An 18,303-nucleotide genomic window follows, 5' to 3' on the forward strand; every position below is an offset into this window, starting at 1 on the left:
TTAATTTACGGTCCATTAACTTAAACTTTTTCTACTGGTTCATTAAAGGTTAACCAAATATTACAAGTTTTAAGCGTTAAACGTTTATATGAAACAAACCATTGGTTTCTGATTTATAATTGTAGTTACTGTTTTAAATAAACTTGATTCCTAACAAAACCAACCTCTACTTTCAAAAAACGTTAAACAATTTAATTATCTTATATATTAAGCCGAAAAGCTTTTTGTTTGTTTGTTTCTTTGTATGTTCTCATATCACGCGAGAACTGACCGACCGATTGCTTTCAAATTTGCAGGATACATTCATGTTATCCCAGGGAAAGTTTTAAGCCACAGACCGAGCCACTAACCCCAATGGGGGTGAAGCTGAGATTTATAGATATTAATTAATAAAAAAAATTGATTAATAAAAAATATTAATTAATAGAAAAAATGAATGCTTAAAAATTAAATAATTTTCTATCACCACGGCTACAAAATTAAGTTGTGAAGTTTTCCCCGTCAAAGGTCTGTGTACTTTAGTTACCAAAGTTATAGTAACTAAATAGAACTAAAATATACAATAAAAAAATTCTACGGTTTATTTCTACCATTTTTGTTTTTTGGTAATTGATTAAATATGCTTCCTAAGTATTGCTAAAAAATTGTGCTTTTTTTTTAAACCATTATTACATAAAAGGTACTTTAACAATTTTATCAGGATAATAGAAGATTGCCTTAATGCTTTTATTTACTTATTTTTTGTACTATGTTATTATTATTATTATTTTTTTTTTTTTTACAATATAAAGTATTTAAGCAATAACATAAGTAAAAACATAATTTTCACGGGCACTATATAACCGCTGAAATTGAATACTCTTCAGTGTATGACTTGGTAGAACAATAAATAACATTGTTGGTAGGATGGATTAAGTGGAGTGGGGTGGAGGTCCCCTACTCCAAAATAATGTTTTTACTTTTGAATATTCATTATTTGGAAATCTAAAAATGTCCATAAAACGTAAATTGATGTGACTACATATTTTCAGTTTTTATGCAAAACGATCTGTACTAAAAAAACCAATATTATTTAATACTAATTATTTAATACAATCCACTCCGTTTATCCCTTCCTACTCACAATATTATGGTTCTACCGTTTCTTGTTTTTTTTTTATTTCACTTTAATTTAATTTTTGGTAATTATAAATATCTGTTTATTTTACGAGTAATAATTCCGCAAGGTGTTCTCTATTTTCTGTAATATTTCAATGGTTTTTTAAGTTCCTTCTTGATGTTTTAATTGTAAAACGATTTGTTGTTTCTTCTTGATTTTATTCAAGAATAAACTGACTTACACTTTTTTATGAAATCTAGTTTTTAGCACTTTAGATCTTTAATTATTTTATTTAAGGTGTCTTTAACTCTTCTTTTATTACTTTATTTCTTAATTAAGTTTTGATTCGTTCGATTTAACTTCTTTAAGATTTTGATCTGGAGAAATATTTAAAAGACTCCTACCGAAAATTTGTGTAAAACTGATTTTAAAATATCATGATCGCTGCTATGTTAAATATTGTACTTTTCTTTGAAATTAAACTTTTTAATTTTTTGTTCTTCTTCTGGAATCACTGCGATTCATCATGTCGAACTGTTGAAAGTCGTAATAAAAATAAAAGTTTTAACACTACAATCGCTTTTTACTAACTTAAGTATATTTAAAAGTAAATATAGGACTAAATAAACTTTCACTTCTCCTTTAAAGAAAATCATGAAATCTCGGCATAAATTATCATCTCAAGTTAAACGAATAATTTCCCACCTACTAATAACAAATGAAGTGACATTGGTTATGGAAACGTAAAATTCTAGGAAAAATTAATAAAAGAAGTAATCAAGTAATCAGTCAATGGATTGTAAAAATGTAAATGGGAATGTGAATGAATATGTATATTTAGGTATCGAGATTACTGAACAACTTACCATTGAAGTTACCAATTCGTAATTTTGTTACTAATATTCGTACCACTGAAGAAAATCGATATCATTTTTTCAACAGGGTTGAGACCCCAAGCGAAGTCAGATATGAATGACTAAACGATCAGGAATTTAGTATTTTAGATTGGCAACCACTAAGTCCAGATATTAATCCTATATAAAGTCTGTGGTCCCATTTAAAGAAAGTTACTGTTTAAGTGAGGCCACCATCATCTTTTAACATGCTTTATTAAAATCTCAGTGAAATCAGAATTCCATAAGCAATAATTTCCATAAGCAAAAAGTTGAAAGTGTTCCGAACGAATCCAAGAAGCAAATCTAAGAGTTGCTATTCTTTACCTGCATTTTTCGTGTTATATCTTGGATATTTTCTTTTACTGGGTTTTATTGAACTATATGCAAGTTGCTTCTTTCTTCTATTTTTTCTTCGTAAAAGTTATTCGTATCCAAGAACTAAATAAATTATCCAAGAATTAGAAGACCAAGTACTATTTTTTTTTTTTTTTTTTTTCAGGAAAAGAAAACAATTTAATAAGTTTCTGTCTTTTTTTTTTGATGTTATAATCTGAATAAATAAACTAGATTTCTCTAGAATAATACTTCCGCCTGAGATTCATATAGAGTAGTTGTAAAAATTAAACAGAGTAAGACCGACTTCCTACTAGCTACAGTCATACAGTTTTATGATTTCTTTTTCAAAAGCGATGTAATAGATAGAGAAATATTTTCACGGAGAAGAAATCCGTTCTGTCCCAGAGTTATGAAAGGTTTTATGCCAAGTTATGTAACAATCAATTACATAAAATTTGCTTTCGGGTGAAACATTAATATAAAAACCCAAGCTAGATTCTCTTCGACTCGTCTTAAAAGTCTTTTGCAATTTAACATAGGCATACTTGTAAAATTAAAAACAATAAATATGTAAGGATAATCTCAATATTCTTAGGAGGATAGATATTAGTTTATTTTTAATGTACCAAGAAAGTAAAACATTCAAATATCGAGGTCAGGAAATTTTTCATAAATCCAAAAGTAGCATTTAACTTCTTTTTTATTTATTTCGTATTAAAAATATTACCATAAACTATTAAGGACATTAAGAAAATTATTGAAATCAGTTCATTCATTTTTATGTAGGCATGTCGCTGACAACGAATCATATTTAGACAACGTGCTGACTTCATAATTCCTCTTACAAGTTTAATGAAGTTATCTTTCTTTTATATATTCTATATGATTTTAAATTTATAACAATTAAGCCACTAAAAAAAAAAAAAAAAATCATATTTAATACAGAAATTTATTTTATATACTATATAACATAACAATATGGATAAAAGAATTATTAGTTTCGAAATAGTCTTGGTAGTTATGATATTCTCTTTTATCCGTAAACTATAATTAACTCTACAGCTTTAGGATGAATAATAATCTGTTATCATACTCCTATCTACTCATTATTTCTACTTTTTTGTTATTCTAACTATTATTCCAAATTCCTACCTATCATGAAAGATGTTTGTTCTTTCCCAAGTCAACTAATCAATGGTTGTCGATTTGAGTATCACAACAGGAGATATAATTTCTGGTTAATTCGGTGAAATAATGGTTTTGATCGTTAATAAAATTTATTTTTACTGAAACATTACAAAATAAAGATTTAGAATCAAGAAAACCAGATTATATATTTTTTTAGTAAAAGTTGAAGCGCTTAATTTTATATACTATTAACTTCTGAAAGAAATTTTTAACTTATAAGAAACATTTTAATTTATTCTTATTTCATTGTAAGAAAATTTAAACGTAGTTTTAAATAGTTTTACTCAAAATTAAAAGACATTGATCTTTATTTGTATCTGAATTTAAAAAAAAAATTTTAATTTGAAATTGTGAATTTTTCTTTGATGCGCGCGCGTGTGAATACATAGTACATGTCTGATAGGCAACTAAAGGATTTGAGTTTGTTTCCGCATTGTCCCGTTGCATTCTACAGTCGGGTGGACATTGACCGATGTTTCGTTACGCACGAAACGTCTTTTATTGCCCGGTACTCCAGGATTAATATAACTTTACCATCACACAATACGCATACAGATCCACATACACATACACGCCTTTAACAATAATCAATCATCGAACGATATTACTACAGATAGCGTATAGTGTTGTAGGAATAGATCGGCATAGAGAACCATTCTCTTGAGAATACCGATGCTAATAAGAGTATAATGCTTTATTTTTTTTCTTTGCCGAATGGACATGCACCCTTACGGCAGTCTTTACTCCCTCATGAGTTGATAAAGAAGAAAACTGTTTTAATTAAATCCTGTATAAAAATGTACAGGTAAATAAATTACAATGACGGGTTAAGTTTACAAGAACTCGCTTAATAACATTTTATATGAAAGTTAATTTCCAAGACTAACATATATGAAAACATTACTAAAGAAAGAGCAAGGAATTATAATTAAAAAAAGAGAAGAACATATACTAAATCGACAAAAGATTAATTAGAGTTCAAAGTTGTTATATCGACGAAGCAATGATGAGCTGCCTTTTTTTCGAGAAGACCTGAAGCGTGCACATAAGTATCTGTGCTTTACAGGAACTAATGAAGAAATACATTATATTTAAATTAATTATAAATTAATAAATCAATAATAATAGTTTGAGAAATGATAATTTTTTTTTTACTTTTTTAATATTACAAAGCATTACGGTATGTATATCATATGTTTTGGAAAACATATAATAAAACAGTAAAACATTATAATTAAAAACAAAATACACTGAATAAATCAAATAAATATAATATTACTTTTTCAGTAAACGTGTAACTGCACTAAGTTTCTGTCAGTTGGTTTACATAACTATCTTTTATTCCTTACATATACCTACATAATGCGACGTAAGTATTGTGAGGATGTGCCAATTGAATTCGTATTCCTCAACTCCTCTGATTATTCTTGAAATTTTCAATTGAAAGTTTCACGTAAAAAGTTTACGCTTTTGAATCAATTGCGACCATTTTATCCGCTACTACCCTTTCAGGCTTTAGTAAAGACGAATCAAGTTTTAAACTAATTTCTATCTAAATAAGAAAATTTAATACAATGTAAACGTCCGAGGCAACAATTGTTTATTTTTATGAAATAAAAAATTAAGTTCTCAACGTATAATCAGGTACAGTTTCGTTTTTTCGCAAGGAAAATATTTTAAAGCAATTATTTTAGAAAGTACTTAAAGCATTAAAACCACCTTTCTAAATAAACTTGAAAGGAATAGTACCCCAAGGGAACATTCAACTTAAAAGTTAAAGAACATTTATGTTATACTTTTTCTCTTTTTTTATTAGGTCAAATTAAATACATTATATTAGAAATTACCGTTACTGTATGTTATTAATGAATCATACGTATTTGAAAGTACAGTTTAGAGAAATATAATTTTGAACGACTTTCTTTGCCTATAATCATCATACCTACTGTTTTTCTTTGGGTTATACAGTACAAAATAGTTCTGGAAGATTCTTCTTCAATAAAATTGTTAAGCAATTACTCGTTCTTACTACATTAATAAAATTTCATTTAAGTACGATCTAAACAATACTGTCCGGTAAAAAGGTTGCCTTAAAGGGCTCTCCGGTCATTTGTGTTGGGCAGTAAGAAAAGAAAATCACATTACGTAACGGTATACAACTCCGGTGTAAATCACAACCCAGGAAAGTTTAGACTTCAGACTTCAGTAAAAAATATTTCGAATCGTCGTGAATTCACCTTGATACATAACCGGTACCAAACTACATTGATATATGACAAAATTCTCACATTTCAAGAAACAGTTTCGCACCATACGTGAAAGAAGACCAGAAAACTACTAACATTTACAAATTATAATCTTTTTTGCAACTAGATTGACTACACCTCATGTACTAGTCTTAGCATAACAGTTCATTGATACGTTATTGTAAAAAGGATACTAATGGATATATTCCAGATTGTAGGAATAACATTTTATTAAATTAGCGGCTTTACTAAAAATTACTCTTACGTAAAAATTGCCGTAAATGACTAACGGACAAGTTAACGTGTGCTGAAGGGAATATTTATGTTTATTATAATTTATAAATTAATGAAATGTAGTAGAAATAACGAAGATGGACCACTGAATGTAAAAATAGGAAGAGAAAAGATTATGGAGGTAGAAGAATTTTGTTATTTGGGAGTAGAATTACTAAAGATAGACGAAGCAGGAGCGATATAAATGCCGAATAGCACAGGCGAAACGAGCCTTCAGTCAGAAATATAATTTATTTACATCAAAAATTAATTTAAACGTCAGGAAAAGATTTTTGAAAATATATGTTCGGAGCGTAGCTTTATATGGAAGTGAAACTTGGACGATCGGAGTACCAGAGAAGAAAAGATTAGAAGCTTTTGAAATGTGGTGCTACAGGAAAATTTTAAAATTAGGTGGGTGGATAAAGTGACAAATGAAGTGGTATTGCGGCAAATTGATAAAGAAAGAAGCATTTGGTAAAATGTAGTTAAAAGAAGAAACAGACTTATAGGCTACATATTAAGGCATCATGGAATAATCGCTTTAATATTGGAGGAACAGGTAGAAGGAAAAAATTGTGCAGCCAGGCAACGTTTGAAATATGTAAAACAAATTGTTAGGGATAGAGGATGTAGAGGGTATACTGAAATGAAACGACTAGCACTAGTTAGGGAATCTTGAACAGCTGCATCAAACCAGTCAAATCGCATCAGGTTTTTTTTTTTTTTTTTTTGTTAGTAAAAGGAAATGAGAGCTTTTTGCGTATTTTACAAAGCATTTGATGATACTAAATATTAAAAAGAAAATTTTAGATTTTGGTTTTTGTTACAATTATACTTAATTCATTAGCTTAACAAAAATTGATCAGCCAAGACTGCGATAACTAAGAAACGGTTTTTATTAAAACAAATACAAATTACGAACATTATTTGTTTTTACTTCATTAAAATAATCTTGATAATGTAGATGACATTTTCTGAGTCGATTTCGTAACTATAACTATTAATCATGGAACAATCTGGTACCCATTATTATTTAAACAAATTATCGTTACATCCATATAATGCTAGCTAGATATTGTACATTTTTAATTATAATTCCGAAAAGTAATGCAGTTTTATGAATCACGACTCGATGGTGGGCGGTGATTATTAATCCAAGAGATACTATTTTGAATTCGTTAAGACTTTTGTATTTTTAATCTGATGCATGAATACTCGGCTGACCCGTTTATAATGATACCTCGTTTTTATCTAAAAGCAAAAGTGAATTACAATCGGTTTCCCCGTAAACGAAGTGGTTAACACCATAACACCATTTTATCCGCATCTTCATAGGGGCTCACAACTACACTGCTTCATAAGGTAAAATCTTTTTTAGGAAGAGAATAGATTCTAATTCGAATTTCTTCTCCCCAAAGGTAATAAAATATGTCACGTTTTATTTCTCAGTTTCTACTTCTATTGGCTCACTACAGATTATAAGTAAAACTGTATGGAGCGTTCGATATAATTATGAAATAATAAGCCGATAAGAACTAGTATAGGCTCGCAATTTACTTTACAAAACCTTACTGTTAGCAGAAAAGGTACGCTATTTCAACGAAATCTGGGCAATCGATATCTTCTGTATGTTATTGTTTCATAACTGGACAATAGAAACGTTAATGGTATTGATATTTTAAAAATGAAGAGGTGGGTTATTTGAAGAAATCCACAATAAATAAAATATTATATTATTTATTTAAGAAGCGGGTCAGTCATATTTTAAAAACTACATAGTCTTAAACATAAAATTAAAAGGAACAGTAGGTTTAGGGGTAACCGGTCGAGCCGCTGCATTTCCTACTTCCAGACAAACCAGCATCCTGATGACCTTTGTGCCTCGTAAGCGTGCCGGGTCAGTCACGGAAATGCAAGATTCACCACTTACTTTTTTTCTTACTCTTCTTATTGAGAAATGAAACAATTCATTATCACCGGATTCAATCTTCACAACCGAACCGGTATAGCTCTACCCTCATTTCTACGATTAAAGAATTAGACCGAACTCAACGAGTTTGACATTACGAACTTGACGAACTATAATCAAAAATGACCTCCAAAAAATATCTAAGTAATAATTTTTAATAGGCAAGAGAAAGTAGATTAAATATTCCAAAGCGGCTTCGCTAACAAAACAACTTCGAGGTAACAGACTGGTAAAATATAGAGGAATAACAAACTTATTTATTTTCCATTTAAAGGTTATTTTCTGTAGCCTTATTGTCGTTCACTTGTTTCTTAATTCCGGATAGAATCGCTCTAAATATTTTCTACAAGTAACTTTTCTAACGAGTAATTTTTATAAACGGATGTCAGTATGTTTAGATTAGATATATTCGTGACTGAATCTTTTTGTGGATTGAAATCTGTAGGCCTTGATTGACACTTTACAAGTAAACATATAAACATGGAACAACAATGTTATTTTTCTCAGTTTCACTAAAAAACATCTTATTGTACGTAACGAATAAATTATGTTTCGATTTTTGTAAAATTGTAATTAGTAATATTACGAAGTGATCGTTCAGAAACTGCGCTCGAAACATACAATAGAGTATATTACACTAATAGACAAAAAAAATGTTAATGTTACTCTAGGTATGATATCATTTCTTGAATTGTTTTTTTTCGTATATTACAGATCTGTAAATACAATTTTTCTATCACCCTTACTTTTAAATAAATTACGCTTAAAAAAAAAAAAATTAAGGGAAATATAGTTAAAATCTGTAAAATTTATAATTTTGCATGGCCATACCTGTATGAGAATGATTTTGCTCATGCTTTTCTTTTATAAGAAGCCACAGGTACATCTCGAATTAATTTCCAACAGTAATCGGCTAGCATGTTAGTATTCCATTTCCCTTTATAGCGGCTTTCCATCACCGAAATGTCTTGGTGGAAATGTTCACCGTGTTCGTCACTTACGTCTCCGAGGTTGTCCGGGAAAAAATCCAGATGTGAGTGGAGGAAACGTATTTTCAAAGCCATATTACATTCCATAGCTCTGTATGAAGTAAGAAGTTGATTAACAATATCGTGGTAATTGTCGCATTTTTGTTTGCCGAGAAAACTTCTGCAAACGGGTTTAAATGAAGCCCAAGCTGCACTTTCTACGTTATTTAACGTTGAGTTAAATATATCATCTTTGACCAACTCTCTTATTTGAGGACCAACAAATATTCCTTCTTTAATTTTTCCTTCACTTACATTCGGAAATTTCCGCCTGATGTACAAAAATCCGGGACTATCCTTCTTCATTGCTGCTTCAAAATTTTTCATTAGTCCTACCTTGATATGGAGAGGGAGTAAAGTTTTTTTTTGGCTTCAACTAAGGGAATATGAATAATATTTTTCCCATCTGGAGTTAAGATGTTTCGTTTCTTCCACTCTTCGGTAACAAATGATTATCCTTAGCTCGGCAGTCGCATTCGCGAAGAAAATATGTGTCCTAACAAATAAACATAAAAATACATGAAAATACAAAAAACATGAAAATACATATAACCTAACTGCATGCCTAACAAAAAAAGCTATAACTTTCAAATCACCACATATGTTCCACGTCGTATCACATCTTAAACGTCTTTCATCACATCGTATGTCTCTTTCAGATTAACACCATAAGCGATTGGTATCGAAGGTAAGAAATATTACACAATATACTACACAACGGTAATAACGGAAATACTACACAACGGTAAGAAATATTCTTACCGTTGTGTAGTAAAACCACTTTTGAGAGTAAAACTATACTCTGACGAATCTATGAAAAGGCGCCAGTCCTCAGGTTTATGAACTTGTCTTAAGTGCAACATACACTCATCAATATTTGTGCAATAAACCAAATAATTTTCATCAATAAAGTTCTTCTTGTCGGCTCCGAAAGCCCGATATGTTTGTATTTTTTGAAGTAAATTCCAACCTTGCAGTCTTGATCCTAACAATTCAGCTTGATTTTTTGATAAATCTAAATCCCTAAGCAGGTAATTTAATTCACCTTGTGATATAAGATGTGGCTCATTGGAAGATAATTCAAAATCAAAATCATTATTGTCTTCTTCAGTACTGCCTGATTCTTCATTACTGCTTTCTAAATATACATTCACAGGTGGCTCAGGAACTGGAATAATTTCACTGTGAGGTACAGGCCTGATTGCAGATTGCAATAAAGGATATTTTACAGTATGTTTAGATTTTTAGAAATTCCAGACACACTTGTCAAACAAAAGTAACATTCGGTTACATGATCCTTTGGTTCACGCCAAACCATAGGTACACCAAATGGCAAAGCCTTCCGTTTGCCTTTCAACCATCCTCATAAATATTCAGAACAATTAGTGAATACTATATGAGGAGCCCACGTCTTATCCTGATCACCAATTTTACACTGAAAGTACAAATTATATGCTTTTTTAATTAAAGGTGTAATATTTTTTCTAATTGATTTTACGGTAAACTCATCACATACATAACAAAAGGTATCCATATCATTTACACAATTTCGAGCATTATGACACTGCACTGTTAACAAACGAAGACAGCAATAAGACTGAAGAAAATTAATTCATCCCTAAATCCAGTGCTTAATACAAACAACACAGCTGTGTTTTCAGCTACAAGTTTTGACCTGCACAAACATGATTAATCTTGTCCATGAAGGTTCACTCTTCAGTATTAGATATGATGTAGTATGTGACTATGATATGATTTAATTCATTGTCGAGTATTGTTTATTTATAGCTTATAAATTATGTTAACAAAGTTAAACAACAAAAATTTAGCTAGCATAGTACTATATAGGAGCTTAAAATTCTAACTATACGTTGATAAATTTTTAAAATCCTTAAAAATTTTAAAAATTTTCAAAAATTGTGGGTGATAGAAAGTTTCTGAGTTCATATTCGTTTTCAGAATCAAAAAACAGATTAAAATCCTATATCGCGTGATAGGAAACAAAAATTACGTTTATCAGTGTTATCAGAACTTTATAAAATGATTTTAGTCTATTTCAAGTACCTGAATATAAATTTTGTGCTGTATTTGGATTAATTTCTATTCCATTTCGCAATACAACTGTAACTTTTAGTTGCATGAATACAGTGTGCTACAGTAATAAAAAAATAAAAATGAATCATCAAATTAAATAACTCTGAATTCATTTTTTTTATTCAGTGAAATTACAGTTATGGCGGCGATTCAGTTTATGTGTAACCCTAATAAACAACATTAATCGACATGCCCCACTCACTCGCCTACAGATACAGATTACTACCAGTAAGGCTTGTTCGGCGCAAATTCAGTTCGGCATTTTCAGTTCCCCATCGCTCAAAACTTACGAGAAAATTTCAACATCGGTACGACTTCTCAAGGTAGATAGCCCAACAGAAACTATTTTTTTACAAGTAAAGCAGCCATGGAGCGAAAAACTGCTACGAAATTTTGATGGCGGACATATCAGCAAAGTTGCTGTCAAAGTCTGCTTGCTTCGAGTATGCTCCCGAAGCTGTTATTTAAATCGAACAATGATCTCACGCGGAAGCTAATTTCTCGACAAGCCATTTTTTCGCTAATAAAATCTATACTACGATTAAGAACCTACTACAGCTAACATCATTTACAAATCAGAAAGAAAGTGAAATACGCTCTTATGCCAACAACTGTGGGGAGAAGTGTTCATATTTTTTTTTTATAATAACGAGCCTCGGAAAAAATGATGGAGACTAGTTTTAACGTAAACTACATAACAATATTTGAATAACATTATCGTAGCTCTCTGTGAAAGAGGGTTTAGGTTTAAATTACGGCTTCTCTAATGCGACATTAAAACATAATTAAACGAAAACTTGAAAATAAGTTAGGCTTGTTATACATTCATGTTTTTTTTTGTTTTTTTTTTTGTATTTAAAATTGTGATCGTTAGCCAAAATCAACAGCACGCAGGAAAATAGTATTGTTTTATTTGGGTGATCTGAGAAAATCGATTCATAAAATATGTCTTAGACCGTTTATTTGTGTTCTTCACCTCGCGTAGATGAATCTTCAGGTCGCTGCTACCTGAGATTTTCCAGTTATTGCGAAGCCATACGGCTGTAAGAAGGTACAGCAATTTTAGTTTGTAAGAGTTTGGATGTTTTTCCTTACTTTTTATTTGTAGTAGACTTTGACACTTTTATTCTTCTATGGTTTCACTAATTTTATTAAGGTTTATAAACCTGTAACGTTTATTAAGGAAAACAAATTAGTATTTTCAAAATTAAAATTGTCGGCAGATGTTACTGACCTCATGTATCTTTTAACCGAATCGAACAGCTAATAAGTTATAGGCGACATACTTCCTTTAATTTAAAACGATAAGTGGACCATAATCTTCAGTTTACTTAACAGCTGACATTTATGTCACACTTTCATTATAACCACAGATTTCATTTTTGTTGTGTCTATAACTAGATAGAATCGATAGATCACCTAAAAACCGGTTGTATTCAATCATTAACATTAAATTTAATAACAATTCATCTACTCATTTATTTATTTTATCTTCTCATTAAAATTCATGTTTCATATTTTTTATAATATATATATATAATATTAATATTATATATACATATATATATATATATATATATATAATATTAATTAATGTAGGAATGTTCGATGTGTTATTGACCTATATAAAGCTTGTGTCAGTTATTTCTTTGTTTCATTTAATAAAGCTTAAAATTATAAAGTATAAATATATATGGTTATAAATCTTTATTTTTAACGTTTTATTATATCAATTCATTGTAAAGTATATAAATTATACCTTTATACGGTATTCAAACACAAATTACGCCTTATCAACAATAGGAAATAAAGATTAAAGAAAGAATTTGTTAAGTACCTCCAAGAGTTTTAAATTAAATTTAAAAATTTAAATGTGACATAAGGTTATTGTATGACGAGGCTCCCGTTGGCCTTTTATGTAACAATGAAGCGCATTGTTATAAAAGTACTGACTTACGGAATGATAAAATCTGCTTGAAACTGTAAATATCTTCCCAAGAGTATCCAAGATTCTAGATTATCATATTGAAGTTACGATTATTTTTGGAGTTTCATACTGTTTTAACTAAATACCTCAATTAAAATTACACTTTAATTAAGTTATTCTGTTAGGAACATTTTATTCTTCTCAAAAAATATGATATCCCCTACTCTATGCCTAACATTTTCCTAAAATGATTTATATTGTTTATTAGACAAGGAAAAAATATTCATGTCATTTTTTAGCCTTGTCGATTGACCGATTCCCATGGGATTACTGAATTTAAATAATAGCGGAAATATAAGTAAATTAACGACGAAAGATAAAACAAAACGATGGCCTGTTACTTTACATCACACATATATCCTGATAACCTCTAGCATTTTGGCGTCACCAAACCCTAGAAAATCTAGAAGGAAAACATAAATGACAAACAAAAATACTTTTGTACCTCCGCGAATTAATATTTTATAAATTGAACATCACATTTTGTGCACTCTCATAACAAAACTATAAATAGCAACTTAGACTTCCTTGAGATATTCCATTTAACAGTGTTATAAGACAAGAATCAAAATGCAATATAAAAATTTAACTTTCTAACAAAACACAATAATTTTAAAAAAGTGTTCTTTACAATAAAGAAAGAGAAGGATATACACAAAATGTATACAAAACTACCCATTTCGCCTCAGGTGACTGGTTTTTATTTACAATAATTAAAATAACGTTAATAATACGAGGTTTTAATTCTTTAGGCTAATATCTTTTGAAGGAGGCAGGCTGTTACCCGGAGGTCCTCGGTTTGAATCCCGGTCAGGCATGACATTTTTCACACACGCTACACTCATCTCATCCTCTGCGGAAAAATGTGTCACATTATGTATCTCAAATCAATAAAATCCGCATCTGCTTTACAGCAAATGACATGAATATTTGTTTGGAACAATCTATAGTAATTTATATATTTAAATATAAACGGACGCCCTAAGAAATAGTAAAACAGAAATAACATTTCATTATCTCCTAGAATAGTTTGCATATTAGCCCCTACAACCTGCGATGCAATGCCCCATAACAGATATCCACAAGGATGTGGTGCACTGTTAGTTGGCAATCGCAGCGAGCACAAACTGGTGCATATGTTTGATTCATCAGATATCCATGTGAGTCTAGTGTACCCTATTCGCAAACGGCAGAAAATTAAATCTCGACGGTTATTTCTGCATGAGGAGTTCCACGATGAAACAGTTTTCTTAACTGGGTGAAGTTTCTTCTTCATGGTAGCATCCCATTCACTTTGCCACTCATCATGAACTACCCTCTTCAGGAAAAATACAAGATCGTCAGATCTTGTACTTAATGCTGCAATAGCAGCCATGAGGGATTTTACTTGGTTTGATAATGCTTCTACCAATTTTTTCAGTTCTTTTCAAGATCCTCATTCTTTCTCTTTTTGTATATTGTTTGAAGAGAGAGCCTGAACAAAACTTACTCCAGGTTATACAGTATTCCTCATGCTGAATGATTTTCTATATTCCCGTCGGGCTACAGGAAAAGAAACTTCTGATCAGTACAGATCTTCAAAATCGCTTTCTCTTCTTTGTAAATGGCATTCTTGAGAACTTACTAAGCGTGGGTCTTTACAATTTGCTTTTTTTCAACCTCAGCGCATGTGGTGTCATCGTGTCTAATACCGCCGCAACGCGCAAAAACTTGTTCCTTTGTGCAACCATCTTTGTTGTGGCCAAAACCTTGACATTGAAAGCAGCGTCTGGGATTAGGTAAAAATGGTCGGACTTGGATACTGAGGTAACCTACTTTAGTTTTGTCTGGTACGATCGGATTTGAAAAGACTATAATTAGCGAGGATGTTGGTACATCAACAGCATTCTTCCTTCTCATAATGCTCTATACTGATGTCACTGACTGCGGTGATAACTCATCTGTAATTTCAGATAACTCAACGTCAGCCAAGTCACGGCAGAAGGTAACCCCCCCTTGCTGAAATTCAGCGTCTTATGAGGCTGCACTACCACTCCGTCTTTGTCTATATATTTAAGGGTTAACAGTTTTCTGCATTGTTCCTGATAATTAACTTCAATAAGCAGTGCACCACTCCTGAGCTTTTTAACGAATTTCGGAGATCCGCAAGCTGTTTTCTATACTTTTATTTATCAGGAAAGGAGAAACTTTAACAAAGGATTTACCTTCCTCGCTGTATCTCACTATAAGAAACCTTACAGAGGAAAACTTCACCTCCCTCTATAAGTTCTTTATCTCCTCATTGCTGGCTAAATCCTCGGCCGACAACGTCGATAGAAGACTTTTCAAACCCCCGTTTCTATTGGTTTTTCAAGTGGACCAACAGTCACTGAAAGATTTTTATTTCGAACTATAATACGGTTCCCACGAGTACCAGCGATTTAACGGACCACTCCAGCAGAGCGCAGGCTTACTGGAGCTAGAGTTAATTGCAAATGGATTTGCTCAGGTGACCAGAGGGCAACGTTCAAGACTCACTACGTACAGCTATCCACCTATAAGCATGATAGTTTCCACCTTCGGTTACGGTTGCGTTTCGAAAGGTATCGCAACAACACCGAGTGTAAAGGTAAGAGGAAATAATGTAAAGAGTGAAATGGATTATTATGTTACACAATTTTTAACAGGGCATGGTTGTTTCAATGCATATCTTCATAAAATTGCCAAAAGAGATCAGCCTATGTGTATGTACTGTGTAGATCAAGATGATGTTGAGCATACCATTTTGAGGTGCCACAAATGGCAGGAGTTAAGGCAGTATGCAGGTATTAGAGGGAAAACGCCGAAGGAAACAGTTGATTATATGCTTGATAGTGCGGTAAAATGGAAAAAGGTTGCTGATTACATAAAAACAGTTTTAAAGCAAAAGAGCATTGATGAAAGAAATATGGGGTACTAGTTTGTTAGGTAGGGTGGACAGCCTCAGCAGTGAGAGCCAGCATGCTGATGTGTGCTGGTTTCAATGATCTGCTGAGGACTCCTTGGGTGTGTTTGGTAGGAATAAAAAATAACAAAAGATCCATGGGCCACACCACGGCATTGAGGTATGGTGTGGTGCCATAAAGGACAAAAATGAAAGAAACCTCAAAAGAGCCACCGGTTAGCCCGACCTGCCATGCCGGTATATTGCCGGTAGGTGGGGAGGGCTAATTAGAGTAACGGACACTCCCCTGGGTGGCGTAATACCATCAAGTCGATCCGGCCCAGGGGAGTAGAGGGGAAAAAATGTAAAGAGTTGTTGTCTAGTTGTGTAAGGATATATGTTGTAATTTGTGTAGTGTTCTTAGAGTACTGTATGTGCATTGTGTTAAGTGTTCTGCAGCTCTGTGTGTATTGGGAAGAAAAGCTGCAGAGGCTAGCGCCGTGAAGAAGCCAACCCCCAGAGTCTTAAAGAATAAAACTCCCCGTTGGTAGAATAAATAGGAGCTACTACAGCTCGCACAGGTAGTCTTGGAGAGACCAGACTTAGAACGAATTCCTGAAGAGGAGACAAAATTCTTTCTGTGGTTGTTGGTAATTTCTTCACGGTTTTTGTCTGGTAGTTAAAAATTTTAGTTTTTGAATACTAGAAATTTGGATGTCGGAAAAAAATTAAACATCCATATCTTCCAAGGAAGTGTTTTCAAATTCCTTTTCTCTTGTATCACTAAATGAAATAAAAATATACTGGAGGGTAAACAGTTCCTCAACGGGATTCGTATTAAATCTAATTGTTTTCTGCAAAACTAGTTGATGTTGCGAATTACACTACACTACAATTACACTACATTGTATCACTATACAATTACACTATACACTATCACTATACATTTTATCACTATACAATTACAATTACACTACATTGTAATCGAGTCAGAATGTAAAATGCTGGCAGGTTAGATTAGAAAGATAGGGTAAATAAATTGTTTCAAATTATGTTAGAAAAGATTCAGATGATGCGATGGGCATTGAAGAAACGAATTAGGATAGGCTCCTGCCTTTCGGTGGTAATTATTTACCACCGGTGCTAAATAATTATTTTTCGGTGGTAATGTCAGCGTTATTATATGCGGCGCCTCCTTGGATGGACGCCCTCACAGTAAAGATAAACGTAAACAAATTGATCTCTTTTCAGCGGCGGGTTGTTGCTATACGTGTAGTTTCGGCATACCGCACTGTCTCAGCTAGGGCCATTGTAGTTATTGCTGGTTTCATGCCGATAAGATTGAAAGTGGCTCAGGTTAAAAGATCCTATGAGGGTATACCGAAAAAAGAAACTTTTATTCTTACTATGGATGAATAGCAGATGGAGTGGGAAGGTAAAAGGGGCTCCCACACATTTGTCTCCTTGGACGAGAAAATTGATTTCGGATGTGCGGCCGTGGGTTCGGAGGAATCATGGCGAGGTGGAAATACCTCGCCCAGTTCCTTTCGAACCACGACGAATTCGCCCGTTACCTACATCGATTTTGTAGGAGAGACTTACCGGGATGTCTATATTGTGGCTCTATACCCCGGGGCACACTGTGTTTGATTGTCCTAGGTGGGACGGAGTAAGGAGAGGATCCAATCTTTAAGGGCTGACCCCTGCAAACATTACGAAGTATATGTTGCGGGAACAGCTTGAATGGTCCACAGTCGTGAGGATTGTGACGGAAATACTCAGAACCAACAAAGAAGAGTATAGGATTTGGGGTTCAGGCCAAACATAGCAGTTGGCGATTTTCGACAAGCAGGAAGATCAGGATTGGATTTCCAGGAACAGCCTTTGTAACGACATCTAGACACGAAAGAGGTAAAGACCGAGACCGAGATCGGAGAGTGAGGGGGGATAGACAGTCTCCGGTGGAGCCATCCTTTGTCCGACCTTGCATGGGTGGAAGATGGTGATGAAGCACGAAAACTCCTGATCCCCCGATCTCAAAGGCACCCCTCGGGTCTGAGTAATGCTTTATTGCGAGTCAGGCCCTGGGGTGGGGGAGTTGGTGAGGTGGTTAGGTTTAGTCGGTAGGGTAGGGCGCTCTTTTAATAACATCTAGCGGAACCTGCCGCGAGTCCGACACTGCTCTTTCTGGGGCGTACGTAACTAGTATTTTTCCCTAATCAAAAAAAAAAAAAGAAAAAAGCTCCTGCCTTTCAAACCCTTTTCATTTTCTAGACAATTAA

The sequence above is a fragment of the Lycorma delicatula genome, chromosome 1, assembly GCF_047948215.1.
Source record: "Lycorma delicatula isolate Av1 chromosome 1, ASM4794821v1, whole genome shotgun sequence".
In the NCBI taxonomy this organism is placed as follows: domain Eukaryota; kingdom Metazoa; phylum Arthropoda; class Insecta; order Hemiptera; family Fulgoridae; genus Lycorma; species Lycorma delicatula.